Source organism: Dromiciops gliroides, chromosome 2 (assembly GCF_019393635.1).
Source record: "Dromiciops gliroides isolate mDroGli1 chromosome 2, mDroGli1.pri, whole genome shotgun sequence".
Taxonomy (NCBI): Eukaryota; Metazoa; Chordata; class Mammalia; order Microbiotheria; family Microbiotheriidae; genus Dromiciops; species Dromiciops gliroides.
Window position 1 is genome coordinate 497283487 of NC_057862.1, and position 24249 is coordinate 497307735.

The window sequence follows — 24249 nt, forward strand, 5'->3', positions numbered from 1 at the left end:
ATTTGCCAATGCTGAAGAAAAGAAAAAATGCGAAAACCATCCAGTCGTCACCACTACTTGTTATATATTTAAAGATAGAGGTATCCAACCCAGTAGACCAGGTTAAAGAGCAGGAAAGAGGATGGAAAAAAGACCTGGAAATATGAGTTCAACTCTGAGATGTCGATATGAATCTGTCCTTTCTGCCAGGAGCCTGATTTGCACTCTTCAAAGCAGCATAAGAAGTCTTTGCCATCTAGACCTCATAAACGCAAGTATCTTCAAATTCCTACCAGTACATGGAATTATTCAGGGGGATCACTGTAGGAGGTGGTCTCATATCTAGGACAGAATAGTTGCTGTGGGTGTGTGTGCATATTCTTTCATGGACACATTAAATTGTCTCTGAGTGCATTAACAACTTTTTCTTCTTGGCACAGTTTGGTTTGTGGCAGCTTGAATAGTAGTTAAGAGTCACATGTTCCATCACAGCCGTGAAGACAAACAAAAAGCACACAGTCACAAAAAGGTCCATGGCAGTGATGTAAGACACTGGAGGTAAAGACTTCCATGCTATGGTACTTACCGTTGTCATAGTCAGTACTGTAGTAATCCCCAAGGGTGTTCTTGCTAGTGTGGCATCTTTTTTAATCCAAAAGGACACCCAGGATAAAACGACTGTTAGTATACAGGGAATGTATTCTCAATAGTAAAGTAGCCCATTCTTTTGCTCAAATAAAAGTAAATATTCATGACTACATAATCACCTGCAGAAGTTTTAAAAATTTCAGTCATATTCCTGAGACCCATGAAGTCAAATTGATAAAGTTGCCATGATTTCTGATCAGCAACATCTACTGAATTTTCCTCCATTTATAAACCATTTCTTCCTTGGGGTAACCATAGCTGGAGAATATCAATGGGCAGGAATGTTCATCCATTGGGAAGTTATGGAGGTGCAGCTGGCATTCCGCATTGATGGTGAGCCGTAAAGTGTACACGATTTTCCCATCATTCTGTATTCTAAGAAGTTGATTGGGTATGGTAATCCAGTGAGCTTCTGCAGTTTTTTAGTTCTGGAAGATTGTATCTGGAATCAGATTAAGTCAACTATATTGCTGTTCAGAGTTAGTATTTTCATTGTGCTGGTGAATCAAAGGCAGTCCGACTGTCTGTCCAAGTTTAATCAAAAAAATATGTCAATTTGATATTCCTGCAGATGTGCAGTGGGTGACCGTCTTGTGTCTGAGGCCGGGTCCTATCCAGAGTCCCCCTGAGTCCAAGGTAGATGCCCCATCCACTGTGCCACCCAACTCCTCCATGATGATATCCCTAGGGTAAAATTGAGGGGCAAGAGGAATGCACCGAGGGAGGGGGAAGGGCAGAGGTAGCATGGGGTGAAATACCACATGAAAGAAATAGGAAAGGAAAGGGCTTTTATCCCCGCAGTAAAAATTTAACAAAAAACAAACCCTTCATTTCAACTACTGTTTAAGAGGAATCATTTATTTCCACAGAGTTGAATATTGGTTTGTTCAATTGTAGCCTCCCTTCTATAGTGTTTTTAGGTTTAAGGCACTGGAATCTGACTTCCACAGCTCCACTGATTCCAAATGGAGGAATCTTTTTTCTACTAGACTTTTAGGGGAATTACTTTTGACATCTGACTTTAAAGTAAATTAATTAAGGACTGGTTTCCAAGGTTTCTATTTGGGGCAAGAAAACCAAGACTTTCAAAGTATTGTCCATGAAAAGTGAACAGAGTTGAAAATGGGCTCAAATGTCTGTGATCCACTTTTTTCAGTGTGGTCTGATCACCAACCTGAACGCAGATTCCTCTGGTGCTTGAAGCAAAGTGTTTTGGGGTTTGTAATTTGAGCCTTTCAATTATAGAGCAAATGGAGCAACTGTAAATTTTAAGAGGCTGTCCAGCTTCCACAGAATATGACATTATTAATATTACTCTGTAGAAAATGAAATCTTCCAGACGGCCATTGGCTCTGTACATTTGAATGTTAAGTATGGGTAATAACTACAGTGATTTACATCCAAATATTTAGAAAATTCAATTTAGCCACACTAGCTAAGGCCTCACATGCATAACCCTCCCTGCCAAAGTAAGCACTTTGAAAAATGTCATTTAAATGTCCAGTGTTTTATTGGGCACAAAGATCATCTAGTGTTCATGATAAATATTTTTGGTGTATGATACATTTTGATCTTTTCAGGGATTCCTGATCATTAATTAATGTTGTACTTAGTGTTTGTCCCCCTCAGAAATCAGGATCTTGTAAGTGATCGTGAAGACATGATTTACCCAGTATCGACAGATTCTGGAATTTTGAGTTTGTTCCATGCTTGTCCTTGACTCTAGTACAGAGGATTAACCACCACCCCCCACTCCTGAGTGCAACAAGGATCTCAGATTTAGAGTATCATTAGTTATAGTAACATTTGTCAAAAGTTGAAAAAATTTTAACTTTTGATAACAACTTCCTTTTTTCCCCCCTGTCACTATGGAAGTGGAAGGAGTATACACAAGAATGAGTGGACTTTTGCAATGGTCTTTCTTTCATTGGCTCTCTAGGCTAAATAATTCATCACTAAGTATCTAATCTCCTGTCTGCACTTAGCTAGGGTGACCCTCAGAAATAGACATAGTTCCCCCCCCCCAGGCCTACTTTTTGTTTCCAGTTATTCAGCCATTTCTGAATTTATCTAACTCTTATTATCAATCTAACCCTCATGTCTCTATCTTGTCCACAAGCATAGAATGAAACCTTTCATAAAATACCTTGTTGAAATCAAGTTATATTATAGCTATAGTATTTCCCCGGTCTATGCTCTGTAACTGTCTAAAAATAAATGAGATTATTTTATCATGACCTGCTTTTGAGGATGCCATGTTAGCCCTTTATCATCATTGCCTCCTTTTTTTAGTGTTTACAAACTATCTCTTTAATATATTCTAGAATTTTGCCAGGAATCCAAATCAAACTGACTAGCCTAGAGTTCTATTCTCTTTTATATATTAAAAATTGAAATATTTGTCTTTCTCTATTCTTGTAGTACTTCTGCTGTTATCCACTATTTCTCAATTGTCACTAGCATCATGTCATTTAATATTTTCAGGATGTAGTTTATCTAAATCTGGTGCTAGGGCCTCATTATAGATATAACAATAGTTAGCATTATTATAGCACTTAGAGATTTGCAAAGCACTTTACAAATGTTAATACATTAGTTCTTCACAACAACCCTGCAAGGTAGGCACTGATAATATTTACAAAATTGAGGCAGACAGAGCTTAAGTGACTTGCCCAGGACCACACAGATAACAAGTGTCTGCAACCAGATTTCAATTCAGGTTTTTCTGACTTCAGCTCCAACACTCTATCCACTGTAACCTAGTTGCCTTGCATTCAAGGAGCTCTTTTACCAATTCCTTATTTACCTTGAGTTTCAATCAAAGGGGTCACCAAAGAAACCTCCTGATTTGCTGGACTAGGGAACTACCTGTGTAGTTGGACTCATGCAATGTGACTATGTAGGGTTGGACATAAGCTGTGGCTACTTACTAAAAGACATATGAGACCAGAAGTGTATAGTTGATACTTGTATAGTCCCCATGACTAGAGGCTGTGCCAAAAATGATTAATGAAGAATCCAGGAAAAGCTTTTGGCTTTCTTTCAAGGAAGCCCCTTCATGGGGACACAGCTAAATCCAGCTCTCCCTTGGACTTTCCACAAAGGGAATAAGACTTTTCTCCCCTTTCTCCTCCGGTAGCAATGGTGATTGAATGAAATCATATGGCAAATGGAAGAAAGAACATGTACTCAACTGGGTGAACCAGACTTTCTACTTCAAGTACTTGGCTAACTCTTCTGGTTTGAGTTTCTTTCCCTGAGACCAGGTGATTGGATAACAATCCTGAGAAATGAACATTTTAGCCAGTGGTAGCTTCATAAAATTAAGGGGTCAGGAGCTTGTTGCCCAACAGGAGATTATTTAAACTAAAACTTCATGGAAGACAAAATACTTACAACCAAGGGGAAGCCACAGCTGAAAAGACTTAGCAACATCATGCCATACATACTCTAGCATGCCAGGAGATCTCTAGGTAGGTCTTCCCATAGTATATAGCTGAGGTAAATGGGAATTATTTTTTGAAAATTCCCACCAAGTTGGATAGGTGATAAGTTATTTTTTCTCATCTCTAAGAATTTGTTAATACATATTTATTTATCTTTTTGTTTTAGGCATTGTTTTGTGGTGGAGGAAATAAGTATCTATCTTATACTTGATTTTAGGTAACTTTGAGATGGAGGTCAATGAGACAGAAAGTACAAGAAATCAGTAAATTATCAAATTTTTATTAAGTACCTACTATGGGTGGTCACTGTGTAAGTATCAAAATACAATGAATAAAACAGTCCCTCTTTGGAAGGAACTTTTATTTTAATGGAGGAGACAAGTACATATATAGATATATACAGAGTTAAGTATAAAGAAAGTAAATATAAAGTAGTAAAATAAAATATAGTTCAATAGTTTGGGATCAGGAAGGATTTCACAGAAAGGAGATACATGAGCTACATCTTAAAGGAAGAGACAAATTCTGTGAAACAGAGGGAAAGAATTAACGAATTCCAGGTATATGGGAATGTCTAGTGAAAAGGCATGGGGTTAGGAAATGGTGTATTTTTTGTGAATAACAGAAAGACTGACAGTTTGGCTGAATGGTGGACTTTGAGAAGGACAGTAATATAAGATAAAGCTCATTAGAATGGCTAAGACAAGGTTGTGAAGGGCTTTAAAAACCTAACAGATGAATTTTTGTTTTATACTAGAGGTGATAAGGAACCATTGAAGTGTTTTTGAATAGAGGAATGAAATCGTCAGGTATATACTTTGGAAAAATCATTTTGACAACACTATATAGAAAATAAATCCTAGGGGGAACAGGGAGAGACTTTTGAGGCAAGTAGACCATTTAGGAGGATGTTGTAGTAATCTAGGTAAGAAATAATAAGAGCTCGAAATAACAATTTTGTGTGGAGAGAGGTGTTAGATGTGAAAGATGTTGTAATGATAGAAATGGCAGATTTGATAACTGATTGGATATGTGGAGTGATAGTGAAGATTTAAGGTTAATCCTGAGGTTATGAACTTAGGTGAATAGAAGAAGGTGATACTTTTCATAGAAATAGGGAAGTTTGGAAAAGGAGTGGGTTTGATAGAAAAGATAATGATTTCTTCTTTAGACATGTTATTTGAGATTTCTACAGGGAAATACAGCTTGGAATAACTAATAGGCAACTGGCAAAGTCATACTGAAGCTTAGGAGAGAGACTGGGTCTGTATTTATAGATCTGTAAGTCATCAACAGAAAAACGAAAATCAAATACTTGGGAACTGATGAAGTCAACTATAGGAACAGAAATAGAGGAGATTGGATCAAGGGCATATGTAGAAGGGTTGGCTTTGGCAAGAATGAACCTATTGTCAGAGACTGGGGAAAAGGAAGAAAGTGTGGGAGGATAATGTAAAGGGAACTTAAAGTGAGGGGAGGGAAGAAGACAAACAATGTGGCATGGCCTCAATTTTCTCAAAAAAGTAAGAAGTGTGGGCCTTAGGTAAAAGGGATCCAGGGATTCTTGAGGAGAGAGAAGATTTAGAAAAGCTTAAGGAAAATCACTTTGGCAGTAGTGTGATGGAGGAACTAAAAGTGGTGAGCAAAATGAAATAGGGAGATCAGTTAGGAGATTTTTGACTCATTTCTTTGGAACAGCCTTCCTTAGGGATAAAACTAAGTCCACTTGGGCTCAAAAACCAAGGCCAGTCTTGTGGGAAGAAGATAGCCTAGGCCACAGATGATAATTATTAACCATTTTTGTTCTGTCCTTGACCATCTTGACTTACATTTTTAATTTCCTCTTCCCCCAATCCAGTATATAGAGGTCAATGGGTTTATACTAGGAAATGCTACTCTTCCAGGACAGCAAGACAATATTAACTAATATTTGCTCTTTGCCTTTGACTTAGTATATCTCTCTGTCTCTGTCTGATTCTGTTTTCCTGCTTGTCTCTATTTCTGTCTCTTTGTCTTTCTCTGTCTCTATATCTTTTTTTTGTCATTGGCTCCATGTCTGTGTCTATGTCTCTCTGTCTTTATCTTTGTCTCACCATTTCTCTCTCTCTCTCTCTCTCTCTCTCTCTCTCTCTCTCTCTCTCTCTCTCTCTCTCTCTCTCTCTCTCTCTCTCTCTCTCTCTCACACACACACACACAATCAGAATACATCTAGACCTAGAATGAGCCTAGTTTCTATGCAGAAGAGATTTTCGTGAGCTTCCTAGTACTGTCTTATTCAGAGGTATTGCTTTGTAAATAACTCTCTAATGAACCTGGAAATCATCCAGCTCATGAATAGCAAGCATATAGGGGTCCTTCCTGCTGGGTTTTATAGCCACTGTCATACATCCACTTGCAGATCAGAGAGGCAGCTCCCCTGCAGTTGGGCTGCACCTGTGGGACATGGGCTCTAGTTCACACTGCTACTGAGGGGCTCACTTGCAGTATTTATGGCAGCTTTAAGTTTCTGACATTGACTGAAGACCTTGATATCATAGAATAATATAATGTAGGTCTTTAAGGAAGCATAGAATTTATTTATTCCAACCCATTTCACAAGGGAATCAAAGCTCACAAAGCAAAGTGACTTGACCCAGGGGACATAAGTAGTAAGTGGCTAGATCAAGATTTGAATCCAGATCTTCTTATTCTGAATCAAAGGATTTCTGAGCTAGAAGAGAACTTGGCAATCATTTAGGCCAACAGACTCATTTTATCAACTAAAGAAGAGAGATGTGAAAGTGACTTTCCCAGGTTATGTAAGTAGTCAAGGTCAGAGCCAAAACCCAAACCTTGGTCTTTTGATCTCGGATCCATTGTACTTTCCCAAACTAAAATAGAACCATCATGTCTTTGTGGAACTGATAGTGTTCACTGGTGCGGAGATTTCACCTAGTTTGGTTTCCTCACAGACTATGTGACCTTAGGCAAGTAGCTTATTCTATTTGGGCCTCAGTTTCCTTGTAAAATGAGGATGATTTCTATAAATGACCTCTCAAACCCTTTATAGCTTTGGTCCGATAGTCTAAGGCACACATTTAGCATTGGTTAGTTTTTAACCAATGAACTGGATAAACTCAGTAGATACATTTGAGGATAGTCCTTTACCAATTTCATATAACAAGAATGTAGGATAGACTAATAGGCAATACAGAACTTAGTCCCTTACTGATTTCTGAGCCATAGTTGTGGCAAATATAAATGAACACTCTTAAAGTATTCTTAATCTTTTTTTATTTATCCCATTAAAGTATTACTTTCAGCTAACTAATGTTTTCTTTGGTGTAGAAATTGTTTTGCATTGTTACTTCAATTTAAAAATAGAATTTTTAGTAGGGACAATAGCACATAATTAATATAAAGTTTCTATGATAACAGTTCATCTTTTGCCTCTTTTTAAAAAATTTACTTTATTATTATCAATTAACAAAAATCTATTTTCTCTCTTTACCATTTCTCCCCACTGTAAAAACAAAAACAAAAGAAACCCCTGTAACCAGTATACACAGGTAAGTAAGAGGAATTCCTGAATTGAAAGGATCATCTTTTCTAACAGCAATATGTTTTTCAGTGATGCTGTATGGCAACAAGGAATACCTCTGAAATATTAAAATTGTTGGTCATTCAAAAGATAATGGGGTGGGGGGTCAGCTAGGTGATGCAGTAGATAAAGCACTGGCCCTGGATTCAGGAGGACCTGAGTTCAAATCTGGCCTCAGGCACTTGACAGTTACTAGCTGTGTGACCCTGGGCAAGTCACTTAACCTTCATTGCCCCACAAAAAAAAAAAAAGATAATGGAGAGGCACATGGTGGGCCTTAATGGGCAGTAGCCTATTAAGAGTGAATACAATTCAATTCACTAAACATTTGCAATATCTTTAGAGAGATATATCCCCAGAAAGAGAGATGAGCCAGTCATGTAGTGACAGTGGGGAATAATGGATGTTCATCTGGCCCACTGATAGTTACATAGTATCAAGAGATCGAGAAAAATTCCCCAGGATATAGAGTAGAATATTTATGGAGCATTTTTTACGAAGACATGGAGCAGTAACTAGAACAAAATGACCAAGGCTTTGCCCCAAGGCATCTTCATCCTTATAGAAGTCTTCCTGCTAACACTACTATGCGCCATGAAGTACCACAATCATTTTAGCCCTCTTGCTTCCCATCACCACATCTCCTTTCCTACTCCCTCCCCATGTCCCTACCTACTCCCACAATTTTCCTGGAATGGCTATATCCAATCCTGGCTGGCTTTCTATTATTCCTCTCTCCCTGCTGCATTTGTCCTGGGCACAAGATAGTGCTTTATAGCACTATAATTTCTAATCCAATGAAGCTAATTATCACCGAAATGATAACAGAAAGGTACAAAGCCACTGTGCTTAGACTGCACCACTTTGCAAAAGAGGAATTATACAGGAGAAATGGTATAAAGCATGTAAAGAAGTATATAATTAGGGGGGAAAGAGAGGCCATTCATGCAGTGTTAGCAATTGATAACTGACGAGTAGCTTGTGTGTTCTACTGGTCTCCATATAATGTCAAGACAATGTGAGAAAGGGCCTCAGGATGTTGGGTGTACCCTGTCTATTAGATTTATGTAGGCTATGGATGAGAGTCACATAAAATAGGCAGGCATGGATAGTTCACAGTCCGTATCACTGCAGGGAGGGAGGGCCCACTTTGATGAGCTCATATATCCATTAGACGACTGGAGTTTATAGCTTAATGCATTAGGGGTCTCATGGGAGAGAAATTACCAATAGGATCTTAAAACCATAGATTACAAATTTAGAACTGGAAAGGACCTTCTGATAAAAATACCTTATATTTCTCTAATACTATATAATTTTTGAAGCACATTCATATCCATTCTCCATGTGCAGCACTAGCCAGTGTAATAGCAATCTATTAGCACCTACCTCTCAGGGCTATCGTAAGGAAAAAATGAGATAATATTTGTAATGCACTTCAGAAACCTTAAAGCACAATATAAGTGCTAGCTATTAGTATTTTCATCATCATCATCATCAAGTAGAAAATTCAGGAAAAAACTGGGTTCCAGTATCATCTCTAATACTAATCATTTAATATTCATTTCCTATTCTGTAGAAATGGGCAAACTCATGAGGCTTAAATGAGGTAATGTATGTATATTGCTATTTAAATATTAAATGCTATAATAAATGCTCACTGATGGCCTGCAACAATACTTGAGATTCCCATTAAGATAGTGTAAGGATGAATGACTTGACTTGTAGTTAGGACAGGTCTAAGTTTAATTCTCCCTGCTAATCTTAGGGCTCGTGTGACCAAAAGCATTAGAGCATTCTATACAGGCCAGCTTATTATTATCCATTTGATCTTTATTTACATTGTGGGAAACAATCAGGGCAGATGTTGTTATGCCCATTCTACAGATGAGGAAACAGACCCAGAGAAGTTAAATGATTTACTGAAGGTCACACTGAGATACTCAGACCATGTCTGGGACATGAACCCAGACAGCTCTGCTGAGTGAGTGCAGCAGTCATTTCACTATAGGCAACTGCTTGTCATCTAATCTAAACCATCCCCTCGCCATTGCCAGATCTGCCACAGACTTTTGAGGTCTCCCCCACTTGATGAAGTTGCTTTCTGGACTTTGTGAAACCAGCAGTGAAAGGGAATAAAATGTTTCAGATCCTCTTGTCAGCCTCGTTATGGCTCTGATAAATCAAATGGAGACAGCAAGTTAATGGGATGCTGACATTTTGATGTTTATTTACCAAACCAACATAGGGCCATGAAGAAACAGAGTGAAAATAATAGCAGGCCTGCTGGAGTGGAGACCCCATTGGCTTTATCCTGGCTGCCTTTCCCAGCTCTGTGGTTTTAGGAGGAAACAGAGAGGAAGCAGAGTTTTTAGTCTTGGCTCTGACCTGATTTTTCCTTAGCCTCTAATCCCTTTAACTAGTGTGAGGGCTGGGTGAGATTTTAATCTTGGCAATAGGAAAGAAAAGTAAAAGAGTGGCATATGTATGAAAAAAAGAAAAATCAGGGAAAAAAATTTTGTATGAAAGCAAATATCACAAGGATTTGGAAATCATTGCTTCTCAAAAATATATGTGATCACTTATTAATTGATATGAATAGAAGCCATCACATTATTAATATGAATGATTGATGATAGTATTTGTTTATTGGATTATTTGGATATTTTTTGGGTCTAGTTCTGTGATTTTCACTGGTGTGGGCCACTCCCAGTGTTTAAACTGCCTCCACTGAAGCAGACCCATGACTTGTAAACTCATTCATTCATTCATATTCATTTGTTAGAATTTTAAGATTCTTGAGAATAAGGATTATTGTTTCTTTATATTTTGTATCCCCAGCATCTAGCCCAGTTCATAGCATATAGTAACATTTAATGCTTATTGATTCATTAAATAAACCTTTTTTAATCACTTATTGTTACATGCCAGGCACTAGGGTAGATGCTAGAGATATATAGACAAAAAAGAAATATTACCCACCAATAAGGAATTTGCTTCTACCAGAGGAAGGAACAAAACAGGTCCACACATAGGTTAATACAAAATATGTGTACAGCATAACTTTAGGAGGGCCTTAAAGCTAGGAAGATGCAGAATGGTTGGCCCCATGTAGGTAAATTTTAGCTCAACACTACACACTTTGAATTATGGGGGTGGGGGTGGAGGTGGGGCAGTGTCACAGAGAGGTCACATGATTTGTCACTGGCCGCACAGCTAATCTATATTAGCAGCAGGACTTAAGCCCAGGTTCTTCTGTACTTTTCTTATCTCCATGACCAGCATTCTATCCACTATGCCCTGATACCTCTCAATAACATTTCTATGATTCAGTAGTATCTCATTAATGTTATGAAATATAAATAATTCTTATTAATGTAGTGAATATGATTAAATATCAGCTGATTTCAAAAGTTAGGGATGATAGATCAAAGAGAGAAAAATACATTGGAAAAATTTCACAATTTGTAATCACTGGACCTGGGTTCAAATCTTGACTGTTACCTGATAGCTTTAAAATAAGCACATTTTTCTGGACCTCAATTTATTCAGCTATGCAGTGGTGGGCTCAGAGTACATCATCTCCACAGTCCTTTACAGCTTTAAACTAAGTTGTCTTAACCTAGTACCTGGTACCCAGTAGGTGCTCAATAAATTCTTGCTGACCTGACTTGACTTGATCATAAACCTTAAAGAGGATACTACTAGGGGCAGCTAGGTGGCGCAGTGGATAGAGCTACCTGAATTCAAATCCGGCCTCAGACACTTAACACTTACTAGCTGCATGACCCTGGGCAAGTCACTTAACCCAAATTGCCTCACTAAAAAAAAAAAAAAAAGATACTACTAGAACCACCTGTCTTGGTTTAGCACTAGAGAACAGAAATAGAAGCAATGGGTAGAAGTAAGAAGAAGACAGATTTCAATTTGATGAGGGGTGAAAAATCTCTCTAACAATCAAAGTTATGCAAAAGTGGAGTTTGCTGCTCAGGAAGTTCTTTTTATTGGAAGTCTTCAAGTAGAGGCTGAATGACCACTTATGGACGGTGTAAAGCAGTTGAAATAGAGATTGAATTAAATGACCTTTCCAACCTCTTCCCACTATATGATTATATAATTCTGTGATTCATTTACCCTGGCACAGGGCTGGGTGGAGTTTTCTGATGGATCTTAGAAATGGAAAACTTCCATTAAAATAATCAAGGCAGCACCATGTGTCCCTGCAGTTGTTTTGTTTTTTTTTCTTTTTTTCTGGTGAGCCTGGTTTCCATTAGCTGTGCCCACAGCCTAAGGTTAACTTTTAGTTTTCAGCTGTATTTGCTGAAATACTCTTTATGACCACATCCATCCACCAACAGAGCCAACTCCCAAATGTCAGCCATCGATGTATCAAATAATACATGAAAACAGAGGCATTCTTTTCACTCACCTGAGACGTGACAAATGCCTTGACTTAGGAGTAATTTTCCCTCAACTCAATTGCCTTTTCTATGTATCACCACTTGCGCATCTTCCTGTTTTATGTTCTCATGTTTGGTGTGCAGCTATAGAGGATAAGAAAATTAATTAAAAGCCTACTGACTCGGCTTTTAACAGTCCTGAATTACACCTGACTTGTTTCTATACCATTAGCAAAACAAACTAAAGTATATTCATGTTTACATTCAGCAGGGTAGGGAGAGAGAAGACAGAGAGACAGAGACAGAAACACACAGAGAGAACCCTTTTATCTTGTTCTTAGCATCTCACACTCTAAGATCCATTAACTTTAAAAATGTATTAATAAATATTTCAGAATGATTAGTTTTTTTTTGTAGTCCTATGTATTCATTTTATGCAATTATTCTGAGAAGGGGGTCATAGGCTTCCCCAGAATACTCAAGGGATCCAAGACACAAAAAGACTATGTGGGGTTTCCAAATTTTTAGGGTCCCTGTTTCTATTATCATTGCTATCACTATAATTAATATTAGCCCCTTTGATTTCAATGGAACTTTTCTTTATATCCTTTTCAATGTGAAAGAAAATTGTTTCCCGAGTCTAGAATGAACATGCATATAAGAAATTTTTAAAAGATCATTTTCTTTTATTTTTATTTAAGTGAGGCAACTGGGGTCAAGTGACTTCCCCAGGGTCACACAGCCAGTAAGTGTCAAGTGTCCGAGGCCGGATCCAAACTCAGGTACTCCTGACTCCAAGGCTGGTGCTCCATCCACTGCACCACCCAGCTGCCCCTAAAAGATCATTTTCATAAAACTTTATTCAGTACATTTGATATATCATAAAGTTGTTCAATATTTATCAGTCCAATTCACAATATTTTTTTTACACTAACACAACTACTTCTAGAATATTTCAATATGATAATACAGCTTTTTAGCAAGTATCCTCTATAACCCCAGGACAATCTTCCTGTACCCTTGAAGGTGTATATGCAACCCACATTGGGAACCCCTGCTCTAAAAGGAGGCCTCATAGAATGATGGAGAGAATGCTGGATTTAGAGTCAGAGGGACTGGTTTAAAATCTTAGCTCTGCTTTAGTTATGTAATAGTGGACAAGTCATGTCACATCTTTGGCCCTCAGTTTCCTTATTGGTAAATGATGGGATCAAACTAACTGGTCTCCAATGTCCCTTCCAGTTCAAGAGTTATCTTCCTATGAACAGGCAGAGGGAGGAAAGAAAGATTCTGTCACCTAACCTATATCTGATAGCTTGCTGCCTCAGGAAGGGGGCGGGGGAAGAAGAGTAAGAAAGGGGGGGGGATAGAATTTGGAAATCAACACTTTAAATAAAATGTTTATTGTAAAAAAAAAAAACAGATTATTTTATAGTGGAAAAACAGGGGAAATGTGTTCATGTCCAAAATGTGTTCAAGCTCTGTCACTCACTCCCACCATGACCTAAATCACTCTGGGCTTCCTTATCTTCATCTGTAAAATGAATGTGCTAAACTGATATCCCTTCCTATTCTAAATCCTGTAACACCTTCAATATTTTCAGATAATTTGAAAGGAAAAAAAATGTAAGATTTTTTTTTTAAGAGTTCCCTCGCTGTAACATCTACACAGGATTGAAATGACTAGAATTACTCTAGCACTTAGCAGGAGTATAGGTGCCAAATAAATGTTTATTGATTAATAAAGTATTTTGTGCTAGTGCTATCCTTTTTTATGTCAGTTCATAGGCTTTCATATATTTCTCTGTTTATTTGCCTTGTCTGATTTTTTTTTTAAATGTAAATAGAGCCAAATCTCATATTGACTTTGAATGTATCTTTTGAGGAAAACCAATAATGGGCAGAGGGATAAATACCAGTAAGTGCAGGCCAGGCACCCTTGTTCAACAACTCTCATGGAAAACACAAACACAAGCACAAACAGAAACCAACCTCCTAGCACTCCAAGAGTCTAGATAAACAAATTGGGCTTTCCCACACACTACCTCCCTCTCCCTTCCCCTCTCCCTACTCTCTAGCCGAAATTTGTGAAGTGCTATGGTCTCACTCCCAATCCTACCAGCAGAGTGAGATAGTTTGGAATATTTTTTAACCTTCTAATACCAGGCTTTCCAAATTACTTGCTTTTAGTAGGATTTCAGAGTCTTACTGTTACAAAGGGGATGGAGGTGGGCATGGATTGGAGAAAATCCCCCAAAACAAAAGCCGAACTTTAACTTAGTTCTTTGTTTCTCCTGCAAAATAGTCTGGTGAAGGAGCCTCAGATAAGCAATTAGAAATCTCATCTCTCTTACTGGTTTTGTGTCCCGAGATTCAACCTCCCTGGACATCAGTTTCCTCATTTGCAAAATAAGAGGGTAGGACTGGATTACCTTTACATTGCCTCCCAACTCAAGAGAGAGGCATTGACTTACAGCAATGGAAGAGTATTTCTTTGCTAATAATGACTCATGTTTCCATAAGCTTAACAAAAAAGGCTTTATTCCATTTGGAATCAGGAAGACCTGATTTTGAATCCTGTTTCAGATACTTATTAGCCATGTGATCCTGGGCAACTTACTTAAATTCTCTTACTCTGTTTCCTCACCTGTATAATGGGAATGGTAATATCACCTACCTGGTAGGGTTATTCTGAGGATCAAATGATATAACATCTAATGTGCTTTGATTGCTTTAAAGCACCCCCAAAACCCTAGCTATTCCTCTCCCAGATCATGACTCTCAGTACTTCTTTCTCCACCATGTTATGTCAGGTTTCTCACAGTGAAAATTCAGGGGCCTTCTCACTCTCTAAGATCTCTCTCTGGCTTCCCATTCTTACACCTGGTTAGTTCCACCCAGAATCTCCATAAGGAAATGCCCAGGTCAGCCAGTGTTCTCTCATTCATTCCATTCTCTGAATTTCTTTCTCAGTGAACTCCCTATGTGTGGATACTTTCTCACTTTTCCCAGCTTTTCTGTTCCTTTCTTGTGTTCCTGCCCCCTACCCCCAATAAAATGTAAGCTCCCTGAAGCCAAGAATTTTCTTTCTTTTTGTTTACATATGTCTTCTCAGTGTTTACTTGTGTCTGGCACATTATAAGTGCTTGTTCTCTCCTCCTCCTCCTTTTCTTTCTCCTCCTCCTTTTCCTTTTTTTTCTTTCTCTTCCTTCTAAGGAGGTGTTCAGGGAGGACTATCACTTCTGGTGTGAGGGCTTACAGAGCCCTTTTCAGGGTTGCTCATCCATCTTTTACTACCTTCACCCAACTCTCACCTGTGGCTGTAGCTTCTGCAGTGGCCATAGCCCTGTCAACTGTTCAGGGAGATGGGCTAAACAAGGTTGAGGATAACCAATGGGCCTCAAACCCATTTGTGAGTTAAAGGAATGTCTACCCCAAGAATGTGAAGACTTTCCCCACTGGAATAGACAGATGAGAATAATTTGTCCCAAGGTCACAAAGGCTGCTGAAGCAGCTGCTGTGGAGTGCTTAGAGCTTGGTCAAACTGCATCCTGGACCATTGATAGTTATCCTGACTTTTGTCTTGCCACTGGACTTCCATGACTCTGGAAGAGAGAGGAAGGCTGACTTCTTTATGCAATTCTGCCTTCCTTAAATCCAATCCATGCACAATTCAAAACATCACCTGTGATGTCCTTGGTCCTCTTTAAAAACAAAGGAGGAATAACAACCTTTTTCTCCTTCCCCCTCCCCTTCCCTCCTCGTGCTTCTCTTCATATTATTAACACTAGTCTAATTATTGCCCTATGAGAGAACAACTGTATTATTAGCCACACTTTACAGGTGAGAAACCTGAACTTTAAAGTGGATAAATGCCTTGCCTGTGGTCTCAAAACTATTGAAGTAATGTCAGAGTCAACATTTGATTGTCAGTCTCAACTCCAAACCTGTACTCTTTCTACCTCACCACGTGCTTCCTTTGATATATCATAAATAAATGGTCTCTACAGAAATTGATCCTTTGATTTTGACATCACTATTACCTTGTTTCATGATGACATTGTATTGTCACAAGTCATGGAATCTCCAAATTGCCAAATAATTGAAGTTGAGTGTCCCCCTAAAGCAACGGAGGAGAAGATCTTTGAGGAAAGTCCCTAGCATATTTGGTAGAGTACCACATGATGAGAGTTCATGAAATATAGGTTGCAATTCATCTCATTGAGGTCACAAATCCATCAAAAGGTTGAAGTAGCAGCTTGTCCCAGTCATTTGATCTGTTTAGACTAGGTGAAATATGGATATCCTATATCACAGGTGACAAAACTGGTATTCCTGAGACATGCCACAATCAAAACATTCAGTGGTCAACCTCATGCAAAAATTTGAATGTTCAGAATGGTAGAATACTCACAATTTACCTGGGTGACTCTGAGGAAGTAGTTTCCCCTCTTTAGGTTTCATTCAAAAATAAGACCATAGAACAGAGATTTTTTTTTGGTGAGGCAATGAGGGTTTAGTGACTTGACAGTCAAAGAACTATTAAGTGTCAAGTGTCTGAGATCAGATTTGAACTCAGGTCCTGAATCCAGAACTGGTGCTTTATCTACTGCACCACCTAGCTGCCCCAAGAACAGAGATTCTTAACCTGAGGTGTGTAAGGTTTTGTTTTTTGTTTTTTTAGTATTTGGATAACCATATATCAATATGATTGGTTTCCTTTGCAGTCCATTTTTTTAATGTAATAGGATTTTATTTTTATGTATTATTTTGAGAAGGCAGCCATAGGTTCACTAGATGACCAAAGTGATCCATAACGGGGCTTCTTAAACTTTTTTCACTCATGACCCCTTTTCACCCAAGAAATTTTTTTGCAACCCCCGGTATATAGGTACATAAAATAGGCATACATCATCTTTTACTGTTGCCAAATTTTTCACTACTCCTACATTCAGTTACACGACGCTATATGGAGTCATGACCCTCAGTTTAAGAAGCTTTGATCTATAACACACAAAAGGTTAAAAACCTCTGTCTTCAAAGCTGGCTAATTTGGTTTCAAATCCCCCTTTTTCATACATACTGACACAAGTCACATAACCTTGTTGGCCCATAAGAGTCTGTAGAACTATAAAATTCAGATGAGTCATTCAGCAGATGAGTGACTCATCTGCAGCAATGGAGGAAGCTTACATACCTTGGAGTTCTTTATATGGATGAAGTCATAGGACCGAACTATCTACCACCCCAGAAAACATATGTGGAAAATTGGCATTGGAAACTTCTAAGTTTCTTTCTGGCCCTAAATCTGTGATAATTTTTATGTATTTATATCCCTTTATGTGCGCCCTACGTGCCATCTTTCACATACATGTTGGGTTTGCTCCTCCTAGGACTAGCTGTGGAAATGTGCAACGAACAGGTCCTCATTCTTGCCACACCAGATTTCTATTTCTAGAATTAAAGAGAATGAGCATTGTTGTTGCTTTCCTTCCTTTCCCCATTACTACCTCAAACTTCTTTTCAGACTTCTCTCAAGAGTAAAAGCAACTTCAAAACAAATTCTTCTGTTCCCCACTATGAGACAGACCCTTCTAGTGCAGCAGACGTGCAAGACCAGAGTGAAGTCTGTATAAAAAGTAACCTACCCTTCCTATATCTGAAGAAATGATTCCACCTCCCTGCCCCCTGCCCCTTTTTTTTCTACATGAAATGGACTGCATTACAAACAGCTTGTTAAACGTGTGACAGATCAACTTGAAACTCTAGTTCTTAGAGACTCCAGGCCTGCACATTTGCTAATAGACTGACTACATATACAAACAGTCTGTTTCTGGGTTGAAGTTCCTTTTACACTGGTTCATGTTTCAACATGCAGCCTTTCTGCTGTTTGTGTTTTCAGCAGGCCGAGTAAGTGGATGTCTCTGCATTACAATTCCAGACATCAGCCCATACCAGATGTGGGGCCTTTATTTTTAGTACGGCAGGAGTGTCTGCTGACCCTTTCTCACCCCATGTCTAATGAAAGATTGACTGCTCTGGGTTTTCTTATGGTAAATTATATATTAGAAGACAGTAGATTTAAAAATTAATTCAAGATTAATTTCAAGATGACTGCACTTGGAATTATTTGGCCAACAGATGAAAAATGAAAATTTCACTACAAAGAGGAAAAAATTGTAGAAGTGTCAAATTTTAATTCAATTTCCTATAAAGAATCATCATGTCCTAAGACCCTTCTCAGAATGACAATTAATCATTCCCAGTGAGAGCCCTGCCTACATGCTCTGTGAGCACTCCTGAGAGTGGCTTCCATTCTTATGGCACAGAAGTTTAGGCTTTGGATGTTTAGATACACACTGACACCTTAACACACACATACATACATACCACACACATGTGCACATGCACAAATTAATTTCCCCTGTAACAAACAATTGGCAAAAGCTAGGCTCAAGGAGGACACTTGACTGTTGTTAAGGAAGGCTTACACATTTTAGAGTAAATGACAAAGAAAACTGAAAATTCAAGAATGCCTCTTTGGTTTGAGGTCCTATGAAACTGTCATGAATGTTTGGAGGGGACACAGACACCAGAATCACTGAATCAAAAGGGAAACTAGAACCTAAAAGAAGCTGCATTTCACAAAGATAAAGGCATCTTATTGTGGTTGCTGTTAATTAAAATATAAACATCACCACCACCACACTCAATATGATGGAAGTCAATTGAATTAGACAACTTCTGGCATCAGAGTTTAAAAGATAAATGTAGAATTGTCTTAGATCTACAATAGAAATGCACATTTTTATATAGCTAAGGCATATGGATTACACACATTAAAAACATGCTATAAAAACACCCCACAATGGTTGTGTTCTGTTTTGGAAATATTAAAAGCTGAGCCTTCTCTGTGCACATCTCAGGATATTGGAAAAAATAATGATTCTGTACTGCTTTTTATGGTTCACCTTTTATTTTACTTATTTATTTATTTTTTTTACAGTTTTATGTGTGAAAGCACATTTGAGAGTGAATATGCTCTAAGCAGTAGAATAACCTTCAATAATGCATTCTGTTTAATGCCCTATTTGGTCTGATCGTTTCCTGAAAACTTCTCATGTGATGCCTTATTTTCAAAGCACTGAAGGGGAGGGGGGAAAAAAGACGAAGTGAATGACAGAAAAACTTGAAATAATTGGAATGCAATATGATTTTGGAGGAATACACAGGACATTAAAAGTCTTGGTGATTATGGGAAGCGGGCACTACTACACATGGGTCCATGCACATACATACACAGGCACGTATATGTGGAAAGAAAATTAAGTGGCCCACATAAAGGGAGGGAGAGATAAAAATTCTGCCAGCTTAGGTATTTTTATCTTGGGTGGGGGTCGGGGGCTGGAGGGGAAAAGAGAGCTCATTTACATAGTCATTCACCTCTCTGTTGGTCCTGTGCCTCTCTGTGACTTGTCACCTCATTAAAGGGAAACATTTAAAAGGAACTCCTGAGGATGAGCTGCCTTTTAATTTTTGTTTTTTTTGCTGAATCAGCAAGCTGGATGCTGAATCAATTTCTCCAGCTTCCTTTTCTTGAAAGCAAGAAAATATGGTTAACTGAACAATGCCCTTAATTTACAGAATATGTTAGGGCAGAGGAAGAAGAAGCAGGAAAATAAGAGAAAGAGCCGAGGTAAAAATGCTTTCATTCATATAAATAACCCATGATGAGCTTGTATTTACTTAGGTGCTCTGCTGTTGTATTTCCTACATATGCGTGGCAAAAAACAAACAAACAAAACAAAACAAAACAAAATAGCATAGACATTCACAAAGTTGTGGAATATCAGAGCAGGGAGGGGCCTCAGACATCACCTAGTCTAACTCCCTCATCACAGATGAAGAAACTGAGATCCAGAGAGAGCAATATATCCAAGTTCACTTAGGTCATCTTTTTTGACAAATCAGAGACTTGAACTTAGGTCTTCTAATTCTCAGGCTAGTTCTCTTTCCACAGTACCCCAGTACCTTCCAACACCATAATGCCTTTAAAGTTATCATCGTTATTGTTTTTCTTATTCTTGAAAACAACCTATAAACTATCGGAACCAGATCATTATTATAGGTTGGATTATTTCCTAAAACCACCTGACATTGATACATATAACTCATTAGCTTTTCCCCCAAGCCCTCTCATCCCTCTTACCTTTCCTTTTTCTATAGAGGGCAACACCATCTTCTCAGTTCCTCAGGCTCACAAACTACATGTCATTCTCCATGCCTCACGATCTCACACCCCCCTGTATCCAATCTGTTGCCAACACCTGTCAATTTCACCTTCTCAACATCTCTCCATTCCACCTCATTCTCTCCTCTGACACTGCCACTATTCTGATGCAAGACTTCATTACCTCACACCTGGACCACTGCAGTATCTTGCTGGTGAGTCTGCCTGCCACACGTGTCTCCCCACACCAATCAACCCTCAATTCAGCCATCAAAATGATCTTCCTAAAATGTAGGTCTCCCCATAACACCCCCCCCCACCCAATCAATAAACCCCAGTGAATTCCTATTGCCTCCAGGACCAAATACAAAATGGTTTGTCATTCATAATTTACCCCCTTCCTACTTTTCAACCTTTTGGCAGTTTACTTCCACCAGGTAATCTTAAATCCTGGCATACTAGCCCCCTAGCTGTTCCCTAAACAAGATGCTCTTTTTCTGGCACTGGGCATTTTTTCTGACTCATCCTGATGTCTATCTTGCCACTGGACCCAGATGGCTCTGGAGGGGAGAGTGAGGTTGGTGACCTTGCACAGCCCTCCCTCACTTAAATCTAATTCAGTGCAAGTCATGACTTCACCCCAATGTCACGGTCCTTTTCGAAAACAGACAAACAACATTAACAACAACCCATATGCCTGGAATGCCCTCTGTCCTCAAATCCACCTACTGACTTGCCTGGCTTCCTTTAAATCCTAATTAAAGTCCTATCTTTTACAAAAATATTTTTTTTTACATAAAAGAAAAAGAGTGTAGTGACTTGTCTTAGCATTGTTTCTATGCACACTACATTAAATATAAAATGAGAAGAATGAAATAACCCCTCTTGATCCTAGTGTCTTCCCTCTGTTAATTGTTTCCTATTTATCCTATATATAGCTTTTCTCTGTGTTTGTTTGCTTATTGTCTCCCCTATTAGATTGTGAGCCCCAAGAGGGCAAACTCTTTTGTACTTCCAATGCCTGGCATATAGTAGGTGCTTAATAAATGTTTGTTGACTGATATAACCTTAAGAACAATGTTTTAATAGATGACACTATGCCAAATTCTCATAATTGTCATGCAATATGGAATGAAAAGTATTCATTATATGGCAGAAAAAATAAAAATCATGTAGGAACAGGGTGAGTTGTTTAACATCACCAACATTTTGCCTGCTACTGGGATTACATTAATGGCAATTTCTAACAAACCAGCAAAAGATGAGCTTACATCCTAAAACTGTTATTGGGCTACAAGAAGCATATCAACTATAAAAGAGTAATGAAAGGATAGAAACGGCATCAGATAATTTCTAACTGAATCAGACTAAAAGATGAGAATGAGATAATTATTATAACCACTATTGAATACCTAGCAGTATATGACCTGGTGGCTAAAATTATGGTTCTCTATAAGTGATTAACTTATATATCAAAATATCCTGGAAAACCCAATCAATAAATGAACTATCCTGGTCCAGATCATTATCACAAATCTCACTGTTGCTCACAATTATCCAGGCCTAATATAGATTTGTAAACACTTAAGAATGATTTTTTAATAGATATCAACACAACAAACACTTATAATCTCCAAGCTACCAGAAATAAAAAAAGCATTCAAAATACAGAATTATAGAGGAGAATAAAATCATATGGAATAGGATGTTTCCTTTGTTTATTAGAGCTGTTTCAATAATAAACATGCAGGGGGCAGCTAAGTGTTGCAGTGGATAGAGCACCGGTCCTGGAGTCGGGGGACCTGAATTCAAATTCCACCTCAGACACTTGACCCTTACTAGCAGTGGGCAAATCACTTAAGCCCAATTGCCTCACTAAAAAAACAAACAAACAAATAAATGAAAAAAATCACACACACACAAAACAAAACAAAGAATAAGAATGCAGAAAAAATTGAGCTTGTTTCCCTCATGATGATGCTATTCAGCTACTAAAAGCAGTGATTTCATCCACTTGTGCCATAATACATTGAACATACAATGTAAAAATAATAATCTTAGAACATGTTCAAAGACCATTCTATCAGCTACATAGAGAAAAAAGAATGAAATGATAATAATATGCCAAACACTGATTATATTTTTTATAATCTATTTATACTTTTTATTATCTATCAATCAATCGACATTTATTAAGTGCCATTATATACCAGGCATTGTGCCAAATGCTAGTGATACAAAAAGAGGCATAAGGTAGTCCCTGTCCTCAAGGAGCTTTCAATATGAAGGTGGAGCTGACATAAAGACATTTGCATTAATAAGCTCTATGCAGAAGGAAGCCACTGTATTATTAACTGAAACATTAAACAAAGAAAAATAGGATAGTGGCTTTTCTTAGCATTGTTTCTATCTAAACTCCATCAAATATGAATATGAGAAAAATTAGTAGTATCAGTAGATTATTAGTAATATAAAGTGATATCTATAAACACAGAGCCATTAATTAAAAATGAAACATTCTTAATTTTCAGAACTCACCCAGCATAATGCCCAAATTGAGCTCTTATGATTGGTGTAGATTTTTTTTCTCTATGAAGGATTCATGGTACCAACTTTTTCAATATAAAAGTTGCCTATTCATTTTGATTGATATATGGTCTAATCTATGTGGATGCCTCTTCCATCTATATAGATGGTTATCTGTCCATATCTTTTCATCCTGTATGATTCTAGTGCATGGTTTTCCATAAATCTAGAGATGATCTACCTATTGTACTAGAGACCTTTATCTGTTTCTTTTAATTCTCTGAAAAGACCAAGGTGGCAGTAAAACTAGGCATCTACAGATTATGATTCTCTATATGACCATTTTGCTTCCTTTTCTGGTCTCATATCTCTATCTCTATCAATATAATCTCCTCAATGATTTCTTTCATGCCACTTACTGTATATGTTTTCATTGGTAATATACTTTATACCACTTAGACTTACCATTTTTTTCCCATTGTTCTTAGGATCACCTACAATTTTGATTCCTCCCAGACCAAGGGATGCCATGATTCCATACCATACAGAATTTCAGAGAAAATTCAATGTTAAAGAAATGGACTTTAATTAATAAAAAAACATTAAGTGCTTGCTATCTAAAAGCATGGTATAATTTCAGAAATGCAACCCATTCTGGTGAGGTGGTGGTGCATACCTGTAATCCTAGCTATCAGGAATTTGATAGCTGGAGAATCTTTTGAGCTTTGGAGTTCTGTACTGCAATAAGATATGCTGATTGGGTGTCCAGACTAAATGCACCATTAATACAATAAAGCCTCTGAGAACACAGAACAACCAAGTTGCCCAATGAAGGAGTTAACTAGCCTAGATCAGAAATGGAGCAATTCCTGCGCCAACAATAGTAGAATTGGACCAATCAGTAGTCCCTGTTCTTCCAGCCTGGGCAAGATCAGAAGACCTAGTCTATTCAGAGTCTGAGCTCCAACTTTACTGACCCTGGGCTGGCTCTGAAAGAGATCAAGCAAGGCTCCTGATTTAGGTCCTTGAGTGGGGAGCCTCTGGGTCCCCCAGAATCCATGATTTTTATCACAAATACAATAGATCTTGTTTTCTAATCTTTACCTAAAATATGGGACATGGAGATGGGACATGGAGAAAGCATTAGATTTATGGTCAAAGGATTTGGGTTCAATTATTTGTTCTGCTATTTAACACCTGTGTGACCTTGAACAAGTGATGACCTCTCTGAATCTCATCTTTTTTTTTCTATAAAATTGAACACTTGGACTAGATAATGACTAAAGCCTATTGAACTCTAAATGCTATAAAACATCCCTGGCACATGGTCATCTACCCTCTGCTTAAAACACTTCCAGTAACAACAAACTCATCACTTTCCAAAGCAGCCCTTTCATTTTAGACAGTACTAAGAGATGTATATGTACATGTACATATTCA

The 24249-nt window shown here is 38.0% G+C and overlaps 2 pseudogenes; both read right to left on the reverse strand.

Annotated features, from left to right (window-relative positions):
- LOC122743051 overlaps nt 1–20350 on the reverse strand; it is a 208844-nt pseudogene extending 188494 nt beyond the window's left edge.
- On the reverse strand, nt 69–15395 carry LOC122739187 (annotated as a pseudogene).
- Nucleotides 20351–24249: the final 3899 nt, after the last annotated feature.